A 14,112-nucleotide genomic window follows, 5' to 3' on the forward strand; every position below is an offset into this window, starting at 1 on the left:
TGGGGGGCCGCGAGAAAACGAGCAGAAATCCCTCGGCCTTAATCGACCGCTTCCAGGAGGCGTGGGCTGAGCGGAGCCGGAGCTCTCCCCATCTGCTGCGGCCGTCGGGATCCTCCTCGGTGCCGCTGCCGGGGCTGTGATTGCGGGCGTGTGTACGCGCCGGATTAGCAGAGCCATGCTTAAGCCTTTTATGGCTCCCCACGCTCGCACAGGATGTTCTGTCACAGCGGCCCTCCCCTTCCACGGCTGCATCGAGAGAGACGGAGCGGGGACGCTGAGCTGCTCCGTGGGGACCGAGCTCTGCGCTGCGGGCACGGGACGGCAGAGAACGCACTAAGGATGGAGGAGTGGCACGGGGATGCAGGGACCTTCAGGCCCCGAACTTCTCAGAGCCGACGCTTCCCATCCCGATGCTCCATGCAGGGCTTCTGCAGCCCCGACTTGCTTCTCTGCTCTAAAGGTGACGCGGAATAACTCCGACTCCAGGAAAAACAAAACAAAACAAAACAATTTCTGAGCAAAATCGGAAGGAGAAAGATCCTTTCAATGCATCTCCCATCAAATTCTGGACCCACGCCCTGCAAAGCTGGAAGAGCCTCAGCTCTCATCCCGGAGCAGCAGTGACCGTCACGGGGGGGAGGGGGGGTTATGGTCCCCAGGGGGTGGCAGCACCCAGAGGTGACCTTGTGAAGTCTGGAGCTCAGCTCCGCTTTGCAAACCCCCCCGGTTCTGACCCCAAGTTCAGCTCGTGGCCATCCAGCCCAGGTTTGTTCCCGCTGTTGGCTCACGCTGCTCCAGATTGGATCCAGATATTAAAGCAGCTCCAGCCGTTAAACAAGAAAAATTGGGAAATCCGCAAGAAGCTGAAGCAAGTGACTACATTAAAGCAAGCTCTCATCTCCTGGCAGCTATTTTAATCCGCTGCTCGCTTTCCAGTGGGAGGATTCCATTTACATTTAAATAAAAATCTTCAGCACGGGGCCGATCTACCATTACCACCTTCATTACGGAGGCATTTACCTCCCAGGAAATTCTAACAGACCTCATGGAAGTGGGTTCCAACGGGGGTGGGGGGGGGGTTATTAGCAGCCTGCCATTATCGGCTGCTTGTATCTGTGGGCTGCTGTTGTCGGTGAGCAGCCCGCTTGCAGGTCAGCCCAGCAGTTGAGGGAAGGGTTCCAATGAGTTTGCAGCGTGAGAGCTCGCAACCAGAGGCGAGAGACGGTGCAAAAAAAAAATCTCAGACCACCAAAACGTGGCTGCGAGAAACTCGCTTCCATGGGGAAGGAGAGGAAAGGCTGCAAGCTGAAGGAAACAGATGGAAAGGGCAGAGGGGGAGTGATGCTGCTGCTTTGGTTCGAAGCAAATTTGGAGTTGTGTTATGGGGAAAGGCCCTTCTCATGCAACCACCAGCGTGGCACTGCTGGCAGTGCTGCAGTCCTGAGCCAGGCTGCCCGCCCAAGCCCTATCAGCAGCTGTTGGGGTTTTCCCCTTCAATATCCTCCTCCTGCTCAATTCAGTTCCTACAGGCGTCTCCATAGAGAATATGTTTTCATACTGAACCCTGCCCAGGGCAGAGGGTTGGAACTGTATGAACTTTAAGTCCCCTTCCAACCAAAGCTGTTCTGGGATTCTTGAGTCCTCTCCAGAGTTCTGCAAAGGTCAAACGTGGTGGGGAGCACAGAACCCAAAGCTTTATATCTGTTCCCAACAACACTGGATGGGAACCAGTGGTACCTGGGGTGTGGGAACGGGCACATGTCTGCACCTCTCCACCCTGCCAACAGCAGGAAGCCTTCCCATAGGGAAAAGGCATTTCCACATGGATGTTGGGCTGGGGGCCATGGAGAGACTTGGCTCAGGACACCAGCGCCGGTCCCAGGTGGCTGTGTTTTGTTTTTGTTGAGTCTTCATGTTTGCTCTTTTCTTCCCTTTGTTTGTTGGTTTTCCATCGCTGTTTGAGCTCCTTTTCCTCCCTGGATGTTTGCAGCAAAGCAGGGAGCAGAGTGGCAGCAACTAATAACCCTATATATGGATATATATTTATAATGCCAATAACTTACTAATGCAAACACCCTTTCATCTTCATAACGTATCACCAAGCTGAAAACAAGGAGGATGCTTTCTGAACAGGGAAAACCCCGCAGCTTTGTGTCCCTTTGGATGGGGATGGCCCAGGGAAACTCCAGATTTGTGCTGCAAAATGGGAAAGGTCACTGCTGCATGTTGCTTGGGAAATGGCAAAGGTGAAGTCAGCGTTAAAGGAACAGCAGCAGGGCTGGGTACCTGGAGCAGCTCCTGCGAGCCAACAGCTGTTTCCATGGGAACAGCAGGAGGGGTGCTGGAATTCCTGCAGGTTACACAAATAAACCAAAAAAAAGCAAGATTGTATTTCCTTCTATTTCTTTTTCTCACCTTCATCTCTGGGTTGAGCCAACTCCACCCAGTGAGCGCTCTCTGTGGGACTGCGCCGTGTATGCATTTGAGTAAGGAATGCAAGGAGATGGAAGAGGGGGAGAAAGCAGCCAGCAAGCACTCCTACAAACCCACCAAAACGTTCCTTCAGAAGAAATCAGTTGTGTGGATGAAGGCAATAAATCCACACAATGGGACCGACGCTTGCCCATGCACCCCTGGTGCCAGCACAGTGGGCCTCTAGGGCTGCTGGACACTGCAGGAGGACTGGGAGGCAGCACTCAGCCTGGCCCTGTCATTTCTTGCACAGATTTAGCATCCTGACAGTTAATTAACTAGTTAATTAATTAGCTCTCTCTCCCGCAGGGCCCTGAGCTGGTCGCAGCACCGAGTCACCGTAATGCAGGCAGACAGGAGCCGAGAGCTTCAGCATCTCTCCATCCGGACGCTCAACCCTCGGGGAGAAATCCACCAGCTGCGTGTGCCCCTCTGACAAACACGGGGAGACATCATCTCACGCATCCGAGCACTCGGAGCAGACAGCTGCTGCGAAAGAGAGCCCGCAGGAAGGCTGGAGATCAGCTGAAGTCAGCAGGATTGCAGCAGCAGCAGCAGGGAGATGAAGTGGTGCTTTGCTGCACCTCTTTCGGAGCGCGTGTTGCAATGGGAGATCCCACCTGCAGCCCCCAGCAGCGGCAATGCAGAAGAGGGCCCGGGGGTTTTGTAGCCCATGCGCAGAGCTGAGCTCCTGAGCAAGCACAGGGACTTTGCACCGTGGGTTTTGCTCTCTCAGCTTCAAAGGAAGCAGGGTTAATCATTGATGGTGAAAGGGCTGACGCTGATTTGTTTGAGCAGAAATATAACACATTTTGGTGAATTAATTCCCGCCGACAAAAGCGTTCGTTTAAATTGCAGAAACTATTACTTCCCTTTCCTTTGGGGAGGGTGGAAATGTGAAAGTGCTTTGGGCTTTAATAAGATGACTGCTTTCAAAAGGAAATATTGTCAGAAGTCAAGACGCTTTGGTTCAAAGGTTGTCATAAGGAAACACTTCCACAAGGGCACCTCCTTCCTTCTCCTTTGCTGATCCCCAAAGCTAAATTTATGGGCAAACGCATGAATCTCTATCAGCGTGCTTCTACCCAGCTCTCATTGGGTCTGGAAGTTCTGTTCTGGGCTCCATCACTTGATGCTCTTGTGATGCTCTGCACGTGTCCATCTGCAGCAATTCACATCCACCTCCAGCAAGCACCTCCCTTGCGTGCTCCAAGATCTCCAGCAATATTTGCACAGAGCAAAGCCCAGCAGAGCCATAAGGAGCAATGGGTGCGTTCTGAGCCGCTCAGACAACGATGGCAGCAGAGAAAAGCCATCCCCAGGCAGAACAAGGCCAACAGTGAAGGAAGAAGAGCTCCTCACCCATCAGATCACCTCCCATCCTCTGCAGCTTCCTCTCTTCCAACCCAGCTGTTCCCCATCCTGGGGGTGCCTCCGAGAACACAGAGTTCTTCTACAGCAAAGCTGATTGCAATTGACCTCCGTGCTGCAGCACTTCAGCTGTTCCCCATTTAGCACCAGTTCTGCTGTCATTACTCTGCCTGAGCTGTTTCCTCTGGGCACAGCTCCTTGCTGACAGCTCTCTGGTGGAGGAGGTTGCAGTGCATTAAGCTGGAGACGTGAAGGAGAGCTCATGATGTGTCCCCAAGATGGGTCACAAGCTGCAGAGCTGGGGCGGTGGGTGGCAATGGGACGGTGCAGCAGCAATCCCACGGGATTCACAGGAACGGGGCAAAAGCAGAGAAAGGGGCTGGGAGCAAAGAGCAAGCAGGACAGCACAGCAAGAAGAGAAAAAGCTGCAGAACAGTGAGGAGAGCACTTCTGTTGGAAGCTGAGACGCCAAGTGCCATTCTCCTGGAAGCTCCTACAGCACACGGAGCATGAGTGCACCTTGCTCTCATTACAAGGCCTCAAACTCCACCGAACACATTTAAAAGAGAAGCCTCATGGGGAAAAACTACTGTATTTGGAGGTGCCCAAGGTGACCCAGAATGATCATTAGCAGTTCCAGTGCAGTCCTCCATCCTTTAGTACACAGCATGCAAGAGCAGAGAGGCACTGCATCCTTATTTCCTTACCTTGCACCTGAACTAATGCTGCTAGCCAAGACAACAAGCTGAGTTATCATACCCCCAACCATCATCTTCAGTGTGGGACCATGGGAAACTGGGAGCAGGGCTGTGAGGTGGGATGGGATGGGACACAGCTCACCTCCTCTGCCCCAGACGTCGCCTCCGTGTTTGTTTTGGTGATGGGCTCGATGAAATGAACAAGCACAGCACGTGCTAGGCTCGCTCCCCGGGGAAGGAGGATGGGTTCCTACTCAGTTCTGGCAGCATCCCACGCTGCCTCGCTCCTTTCCAGGGAGCTGGAGGAGACTTGGCACAAACCAAACTCCTCTGGGGGCGGAGGAAGCTCTGTGTCTCCCCATTTTGAATTAAAGGAATGTACTTCTCATTCAAATCCAGCGCTAACGAGACTTGCAGCTGAGCGCAGACCTCCTTGAAGAACTGGTCCCAGTATCAGGGTTGATGCCACCACCAGAGACTGTGGCTGCCACTTCCAACAAACCCAGCATGCCAACCTCCTGTGCACCAGATTGAGAGGTTCTTTTCCAAGCACAGCTTAAGCTGCAGCACCTCATGTGCCCAGGATCTTTGACTCTGTTGGCATTTTTGAGTGTGAATGGAGGTATGTGGAAGGCGCATCTCATGGAGGGAGACTCGTCCAAAGCATTGGAGGCAATGTGGTTGTAGCAGTGATGCCATCGTGTGCTACTCATGTGGTGGTGTTTGTGGACACTCTGAGAGGTGTGGACCCTTCCACTCTTCCTCCCGCTCCACTTTATTATTTTTAAGAGAAGTAATTAGGAACATTTGTATGCCAAAGCAAAGACCCACTAAAACAGCACTGGGCACTGTCACCATTCCCCCTTTTCACTAATATTTCCAGCCTTGAAGGGGCAAGGTTATTTTCCCAGAGTGGTTACGATATAGTAACCCCTTCCTTGAACCTCCATGGCTTGTATTACGTTAGAGCCATTGCCCGTCCTGCCAGCTTGGTGCTTCCCAAGATGTAATACAACCAGAGCATCGAGGAGCTTGACCTTCCCAAAGATGGGGGTGATCCCGCCTGGAGGGGGCCCAGTTAACACCAAGTCACACACAGCTCCCAGCTCTGAACCAGCCGGGCTTCAGAGGAGGAGCAGCAGAGCAGGTGACGTTGCCAGGAGCCTGGAATCAGTGCACGGAGCAAGCACCAGGCACACGCCACTCACCGACTTCTCACACTCGTCCCAGCCCTTTAATTGACCTCCAGAAGAGCTCGTGCACATCGCAGGGAGAGAAAAACACATTCTTCAGCTCTGCACTCGCTGCTGACACGGGTGCTGCCTCTTTCTTTCCAGGCTGAAGCTCAGCAGCAGACCGTTACCACCACCGCCAGAGCGAGGTGCGTGAAGACCATGAAGGCCACGAGGATGAGAACCACCAGCACGGCAGTGTCCATGAACTCACACGACTCCGTCACTGCCTGCGTTACTTCTGCCCTCTTCTCCTTTTCCTGAGCTGCAACTTTTACAGCCTCCGCCTTCACGGGGAGCAATGGCTCTTCTGCCACTTCCAGTGTTCTCATTTTCTTCTGTGCCGGGGACCACCCGCTCTTGATCTTTGGCCTTTTCCTGCTGGTCCTACAGGACAGACAAGCGGACAAACACGGTTTCAAGAACCTGAGCTCTCATCCCTGACCCTGCACAGCCAACACCTGTTACCTTTTAGACACGTCACAAAGGCTGTAACAGAAACCAGTAGGAGAGGAAAGGCACCTGGGAATTCTTTCCTCCTTTCAAAGATGTTCATCTGTAGGTAAGCAGGGGTGATCTTCTCCAAAACGTGAAAACAAACCAAAGCAGAGGATGGTTGACAACAAGAGGAAAAGCAGTTAAATGCACATTACCTGATTCCTTTGGGAGACAAAGAAACAGCGAAGTACGTTTCGTCCTGGTCATCTTCATCCTGCCCATCACTCGATGTTCCGCTCGACTAATGGGAAAGAAGGTTACGCTTAGAGATTCAGTGGACTCGATGCATTGGGCTTTATTTCTAGCAAGCAAGGCTACCATACAAGCTGCAGATTGCCAGGAATGAGGCCACCTGAATTACAGGGGTAAGAATGCTCCATCTTTCGAGCTCCTGGGGTTACCAGGGTCAGCGACCACAGGAGTCCAACAGCGATGGTGCCCAGACCTAAGGAACACCATGGTACCCCTGATGAGTGAATGGAAGAACTTGAAACCACCAGCCACCAAGAGATGAGGTTAAAAGCAAAGCTGGTTGCCTGCAGTCTGACACGGATGCCTCTGGAACGTTAACTGGCATCCAGCATGCCACTGTTCTCTTCTGGTCCACCGTTTTCTCATCACTGCTTTAAGCAGACGTATTGCACAGGGCAATGAGTAACGCGCAACAAATGGTGCTCGGCCTCCAGACACAGCATCTCATCACAGCACTCAGACTCATCCGTAGGCAAAGAGAACAGTGCTGTCATCAACGTTCCTGAGACACTGGTGCTCCAAGGCCTCCTTGCTGCTGGAATCCCCTCGTCCTGCATGCCACCAAGACACAAACCCTGTGCCAAAGGCTGGTGATGGCCTCATCCTGCACAGATTTAGCCATTATCTTTAACATTATGCATCAGGGTCCATTTCCAGGGCTGAGGCCTTAAGCAGATACCGTCCCTAACCAATCACTTACATTTAACATTGCACATGCAAGTGCTTGTGCACAAAGATCTCCTCGCTCAAGAGCATTCACGGATGAATTCTACACATGAAACGCAATCTCTTCTACAACGACATCAAAAAGTTCTCCCAGGTATTCTCTTCCAAGGGAGTGCCATCTTCTTTGAGATAGCATCTTCCGGGCTGCACACAGTGCTGGGAAGGAAGCGAGATGCCTTGAGGGGAACGTCTGGTTACGCTGCCAGCATTCCTCAGCTCAGAGCTGACTCAAGGGCTTTGCCCCGCACTGTGAACCTCACAGGAGATGAGCTCTGATAAGATGCAAGACTTGAGAGACCAAGGGAAGCACTTTTGGAATGCTGCCGTAGTAAATGAAGCGAGATCCGATGACTTGCATCAGTTTGGATCAGCCTGGGGGTGGAAGCATTTTGAGGCAGAGGAAGTAGCTGCTGTAAGGTGACAGTGCCACGCTGCCCCAATGCAACCCTGGGACCACCATGGGGACTGCCACCAGCTGCCCCACACTGCCCCTGCACCAGCAGCTGGATGGATAAGATGATCTCGGAGGTCACCCCGGTGGTTCTGTGAACGTATCCTCCAGCAGAACTCGCTCCAGCTGTTCATATTTCAGGACAGACTCATTAATGCAGGCTGTGGGTCTGTAATGATGGCTTCTCGTGGCGAGTTATCCCAAAGTCCTGAGTGCCACACAACACAGACCACGCTCCTGTTATTCATACTGATTTAATGAGGAGCTTCTTACCGTTGTTCCACCTGCGACAGGTCTACATATACAGTGACAATGCAAAGCTGATTTCAATGGATGCAATTAAGAGCCTGAATTAATCTGCATTCCATAAGCGAGGAGTAAAGCAATCCTCAAAATAGCTTCTCCTTTATCGCTAATTAGCTGTCTGATATATACTCTGCTCTTAACCCAATGAACTGAAAGCTCCGAGAGCATCCCAGCAGAGCACAAACCCAGCTGAACGTTCTGTTGCCAGAAATGGACACAGCTCCTTTCAGTAATCACCACCAGAACATCAGAACTAGGAGGCAGCAGACTGATGGAAATCCAGTTTAAGTTCCCTTCTATGACTTAGGGATGGATGGAAGCGGAGACATAACCTCTTTTCTCTGCATTGTCTTAGCAAGACCACAACCCACCCCATGTGACAGGAGCTCCGCAGGGCTGTCAGACATTCCCAGGTGTGAAGACCATAAAGCAAAACAGAAAGACAGCAGCAAGACAGCCTGAGAACACGCCGATTGCTTTCGCCACAGTATTACAGGGGGGTATCTCTCCCAGCAGCAGAGCCAGCCCTGGGCCAACCATTGCAGCTCAAAAGCCCCTTGGGCACTCAGAGCACATCTCCATCCAGGAAACATGGAGAGAAGCACATCCCTCTGCCACAGAGGGGTTCTGGACATCATGCACTAGGCAGCCAAGCGTCCACTTGATAAAAGATGCAAGCAGCAGCTACTAATTGGCACCGATTGCCATTATGGTGGAATCTCTTGTATGAAAAGTTATTATTTAACGTAGAGAATGTAACGAACGCATCACTGGCTCATTCAGATTTAAGCACTGTGCTCAAAATTGAAGTGACTTCAGCACTGCAGAAGGGAGCTCTGCTTATTCTCACACCCTGGCTCGTTAGCTGACTGCACGAAGCCAAGCTCAGGCCACAGAAGGATGCTATAATTAACTGATTGGAGGTAATTGCTGCAGTTGTCACGAGCTAATACAAAGAACGTTAGTTTACATCAACTTGCAATTCCCTTCTTTTTGCTGCAGGCACATAACGTGTTCATGTGTCGGGAGATTCCTTACCTCGCTGTTGGCAGCGATGCAGCCCGCTGTCACTTTGAAGTCCTTTGTTTCAAAGGTTACCCCGGTGCTTCTGTCTGAGCGAGGAGAAGAAAGAAAAAAGGGAAAGAAAGAAAAAGGGGCTTAAAATGCAAGCAAACGAGCCGCAGCTATCTGCAGCAGGTTGCACAAGGCGATGCTTTCGAAAGCCACAGTTTGGGGCCTCTTTGCAGATTGCATTGTTGAGTTATCCCTGGGGTACTCTTGGATAGGAGATGGGGTTCGTGTGCACGTGCCATCAGAATTCAAGCAGGCACCCACGTAACGCAGGCCCAGAAACCAGGAGAAGGGGCCAAGAGCCATTGGTCTGTTGGGGGTCACCCGAGCTCAGCACAGCACAACCAGAACCCGACCTGCCCCTTATTTTCAATCGCCGTACAAAGGGGCTGTGTTTGAGGCCCTGCTTTTGTTATCACAGCTGCTGCGCCGTCCCAGTAGCCCAGTGCACAGCTGTTGGCTTCGTGGTTTTTTGGTTTGGGGTTTTTTTTTCCTTTTTTTTTTTTTTTTTTTTATTTGCAAAACTTGTCTGAACAGCTCAGGATCTGGGAGCTTTTCTTTCAAGTGCTGCAGGAATGGCCCCGCCGCGCTAATTGCTCAAACAAAGCTGGATATTCATCACAGTCTGCAGCGTGCATGGGAAGTTTGCCTTCGCCTTTGAAGAGAACTTCAAAGGGCGTTGCAATAAAGGAGAGGTGGGGACGGAGCGGTGTTTAATCCTAAGCAACTTCTAAAGAGGCTTTGAGAGATTAAAACGTGGAATGTTCCACCTCAGTCAAAAGAGAAGGATGCGGTCTCAGGTTACCCCAAACACCTTGAGATTCGGATAGGGCTTCCCAGGCAGGTCAGAAATGCATGAATTGCAGCGGGCAGTCTGCTGGGCATCACCCGAACTCCTGCTGAGAACTATCCCCAGTGCACAGCTTGCTCTCAATGAGACCCATGCAGCAGAGCCACGCACAGATCCACTGCGATAGCGTTGCAAAGAGAGGCGGTGGGAGCAGCATCAGCTGCTCCTGGGGAGGTATATCCTATGTTACACAGAGGGAGCTGCTTCGTCAGCCAGCACAGAGCGAATACAGGAGTGGAAAGACGCGTTTGTTCTGTTCAGGGTTTGAAAATTAGTTCGAAAACCACTTTTTGTCCAATCAACCCTCTCCGGAACGACATGGGTTGGTTTTCCTCCCCCCCACAGAAGCACACACCTTATTGCCACTAAACCGCTCTCCCAAACTGGGAAATAAAGTCATTTCAGCTGCTGTTCTGCACCTTCAGGTCCTCAGGAACACGTTGCAGTGGGTCCCTGGATGAGCTTTAGGGTATGACCCTCAGCTTGCAGCACCAAGCAAGGTGCTGGAAGGCAGAGATGGAAGGCAGCAGAAGCAGCAGCACCCCTCATTCCTCCCAGCCCTGAGCTTATCCTCACCAAGTGCCCCTGGGGAAGCTCAGCCTCCCCCCCCTCACCCCAAAGCCACGCTCTTTAGGTCTCATGCTGTGTGACTGCAACCACAGCGCGTGCGATGCACGCACAGCATTGATCCCAGCATGGCTGCACGTCACCACCACTCACCTTGCACATCCAGCTCCTCCGGGTCGTGCTCAGCTTCAGCATCCTTCAGTCGTCGTATCAGCACGTTGGATGTGGGCTCGGACATCTCTCCCATCTGCAGGGCTTTTGGGGAAGGTAAGCAGAGAGCAGATGGTTGCCACTGCTGGAAAGGCATCTGCCAGCAGCTCCCCTCTCTCACCCCATCACATCCAGTCCACGAGTGCTTAGGACAACTCCGGGATTGCTGCCACTGCTGGGATGGTTTCTAACTGCCTCAGAACCCACCCAAAGGTTTCAACACCTTCTTACACAGCAATCTCATAAAGAGTTACTAGCGCTTTATCAACTGGTTAAACTCATTACCTATGAGTAATTAGTGATTATGGTTAAACTGAATAAAGCAGCATGCACACAGTTTTCCAGAGGACCTTTATGTTCCTGCCCCACCATTTTAAGATTGGACTGGTGGCACAGCTCACCCAGCCCCTTCCCTACCCATGGAGGAGCACAGAGCATCCCTTCCAGCTCAGCTTGCTTGAAGACCTCGGGGATGGGCTGTCCTCCCCCATCATTCCCATTATTCTACACCCATTATTTGCTCATGTTTCTGCAGCAGGATTTCATTTTCTCTCCATACAGCTCCCTGTGGCAGCCCTCGTTTAGTTGATGCCTTCAGTGCTGAAGCTGCTGCATTCAGATATGTCAGTCTAAAAGCAGCATATAGAGACAGATTAAATACAGCCAAGGAACTCTACCAGAACAAAGTTAGATGCCTCTGTTTATTTGACATAGCATAAAAGGGAAAAGCACGTACAATCCACAAATCAAAGATCAGCTTTGTTGGGGCTCCATGAATAAAATAGGATATTTCTAGCAATCCTCCTGCAGCACATTTCCATATATATTGCACGGAGTAAACGAATCACTTCTGGCACTGAAATATTGTGCATGACTGCATGCAACAGCTGCTCCTTCGTGCATCGGTCTCCTGTGACCGGATTTTTATTACAAGATGCGCCATCCCAATGGGGGTGGAAATAAACCCCAGCGAGCACAGACTGCTTGGTTTAAGGAGCAGGAATCTTGCCTGCAGACACACCTCATTTGCTTCCCCTTACAAGGAACAAGGCTCCGGATCTCCTTTTTATGCCTTTCCAATCTGAGCAACGCTCTCTGCTCACTATACAGGAGCGAGTACAGCAATCAGGACATGATAAAACACAACAGCCTCGATGGCATTCACAGTCTGTTTCCATTTCAGTGGCAGGTACCTATCCCAAGGGACCAAAAATCCCAGCCAGAGGCATTACAGACATCTCCAGCAAAGCACTGTGATGAAGGGGGGGAGGGGGGAGGCCAGGTAGATGAGGTTTTGTATAAACAGAGCCCTTGCAGCACCAGCACCTCCTCGTTCAAAGGAAATGGCAGCTTTCCACATTGAATTTCTCAGCAACCCCTAATGAATGTCAGGAGGAAATCCTGGGATACCAAGAATCTTGCAATACCAGGGCAATGCCGGGCACCCCCAGCACCATTGCTGGCCCCCTGTTCTGACAAAACATGGGAGGAAAGAAGAAAGGTGGGCACCAGCCACAGCAGATCAGGGTGGAAACAGGTCCATCCCAGAGAGCCCCACACCGGAGCTTAACTTCACATTCACTCGTTCCTCTGGTGAGATGGAAGAGCTGTAAGAACCACAACGCAGCGGATTTGCACTCCCTGCTGCAGCCCCATCCCAATGGCAGCGGATCACGGGGGGTGGGGGGGGACATCCCCCCCAAACTGGGGTGGCAGCACCCTGGAGGATGCCCCTTACCTGCTCACATGGCCAGGTAGAAGCCTGCTCGCTGGGTGCTGTCCATGGAGCCCACCCTTCCCCACAGCCCTCCCCACTGTGACATCGTCGCTCCCCACGGCAACTGCTGCAGAAGTCAAAGGGGAAAGAAAGCTTCCCAAGGGGAAACGTTCCAACAGAAGTCGAAACCATCCGAAGCATCGCAGGAGGTCACGGAGAGAGGCTGCACTGTAGGAATGGCACGAGTGAACGCACGGGGGGAGCTCATGCAGAGGGGGTGCTGGCATTGTGACCCCTGGGCTGAAGGTTTCAGATGGAAGCAGGGGCAGTGCTGGATACTTGCTCACTTTAATGCATGGACAGGCAGGAAAGGGAGGGTATAAAGTCACCCTGAAGTGCAGATGTTCCCTCTGCTCACAGCAGGGCAGGGCGAGGGAAGCAGTGCATTCTGCAGAATTCATTAGCAGCCCTTCAACCCTACAGCAGAGCAAAAAAAAAAATAAAACCCCAAAACCAAACCACCACATTGACCATGCATTACAATACTTGCAAAGAAAAGCCTTTTGGTCACACTTTCTTTTTTAACTACTGAGCAGGCACATCCCACACTCATTCTAACCCTGAAGCAGGATCCATCCTGCAGCCACCCCAGGGGTGCCTCGCACACGAGTTCCATGGAGCACGTTGCTGTGGATAACGCTTCCAAAAACAATTATTTCCCCACCTCGCCTCTTTGTCTTAATTAAAATCACAACAGCGAAGGGGAAACGGACCACTTTGCAGCTTTATCCGTGCCCCAGCTCAGGCTTTGTTTCCTTCTTTCCTTCCGTATGTAACCCCCGAACAAAGCAACACTCCTCAGAAGTGGGGAAAAAAAAAAAAAATGAACCCCCCGCGGGGGAACACCGTGACCCCGACGTGATTCGAACACGCAGCCTTCTGATCTGGAGTCAGACGCGCTACCGTTGCGCCACGAGGTCCCGGAACACCGACCCTCCGCCTGCCTCCAAGAGCCTACGCTCCACCCCGCGCATGCGCACAGACACAAATTCTCAACGGCCGTTCTGCGGCATTCCCGTTACCGGGCAGCCCCCAAAAGCCGCCGCCGCCGCCCCCGCGGAGGCTCCTCTCCCCCCCGGTAGCTGACCCACAGGAACCTCCAGCCCCCACCGTCCCCCGAGCAATCCCCCCACCAGGCCGCTGAACACCTTTCAAGCCGCCCGCCCGTTTGGCCACGCCCCCTCCCCGCCTGGCCACGCCCCTTCGGACTGTACCACTGCCGGGGGAGGCGCTGCCCCACACGGCCGCGCAGAGCCCACTCGGCCCCTCCCCTCCCCTGGAATCCCCCCTCCCCCGTCTTGGTCTGTCCCAGCTCCGACGCCGCAGATTTAAAGGGACCGCGCCCCGAAAAAAGGAGCCCATTCTCAGCACGTGGTTGGCCGCTCGCGCCGCGCTCCCAGCGAACCCAGTGCCCCTCCCCACCCCCAGGTCTGGGCCACGCGTGCACCACGCGTGCACACCCGAAATGAAGCCCATCGTTCAGAGGGGAATGATAAAACCACTTTATTGCAACAGTCGCTGAGGCTGCCTCTGGCTGTGCTCGCGCAGCCGGGCTGGGAAAGTGCTGGCTCCGAGTGCAGAGGTTGGAGATGTACAAATGAACACAACCACGTGCAGCTCCAAGAGCAAAA

General features: G+C 52.6%; 1 non-coding gene across 1 annotated transcript; it reads right to left on the reverse strand.

Annotated features, from left to right (window-relative positions):
• On the reverse strand, positions 13,330 to 13,401 carry TRNAW-CCA. The gene has a single exon. It is a non-coding gene; the product is annotated as a tRNA-Trp (tRNA).

The sequence above is a fragment of the Numida meleagris genome, chromosome 25 (assembly GCF_002078875.1).
Source record: "Numida meleagris isolate 19003 breed g44 Domestic line chromosome 25, NumMel1.0, whole genome shotgun sequence".
Classification (NCBI taxonomy): Eukaryota; Metazoa; Chordata; class Aves; order Galliformes; family Numididae; genus Numida; species Numida meleagris.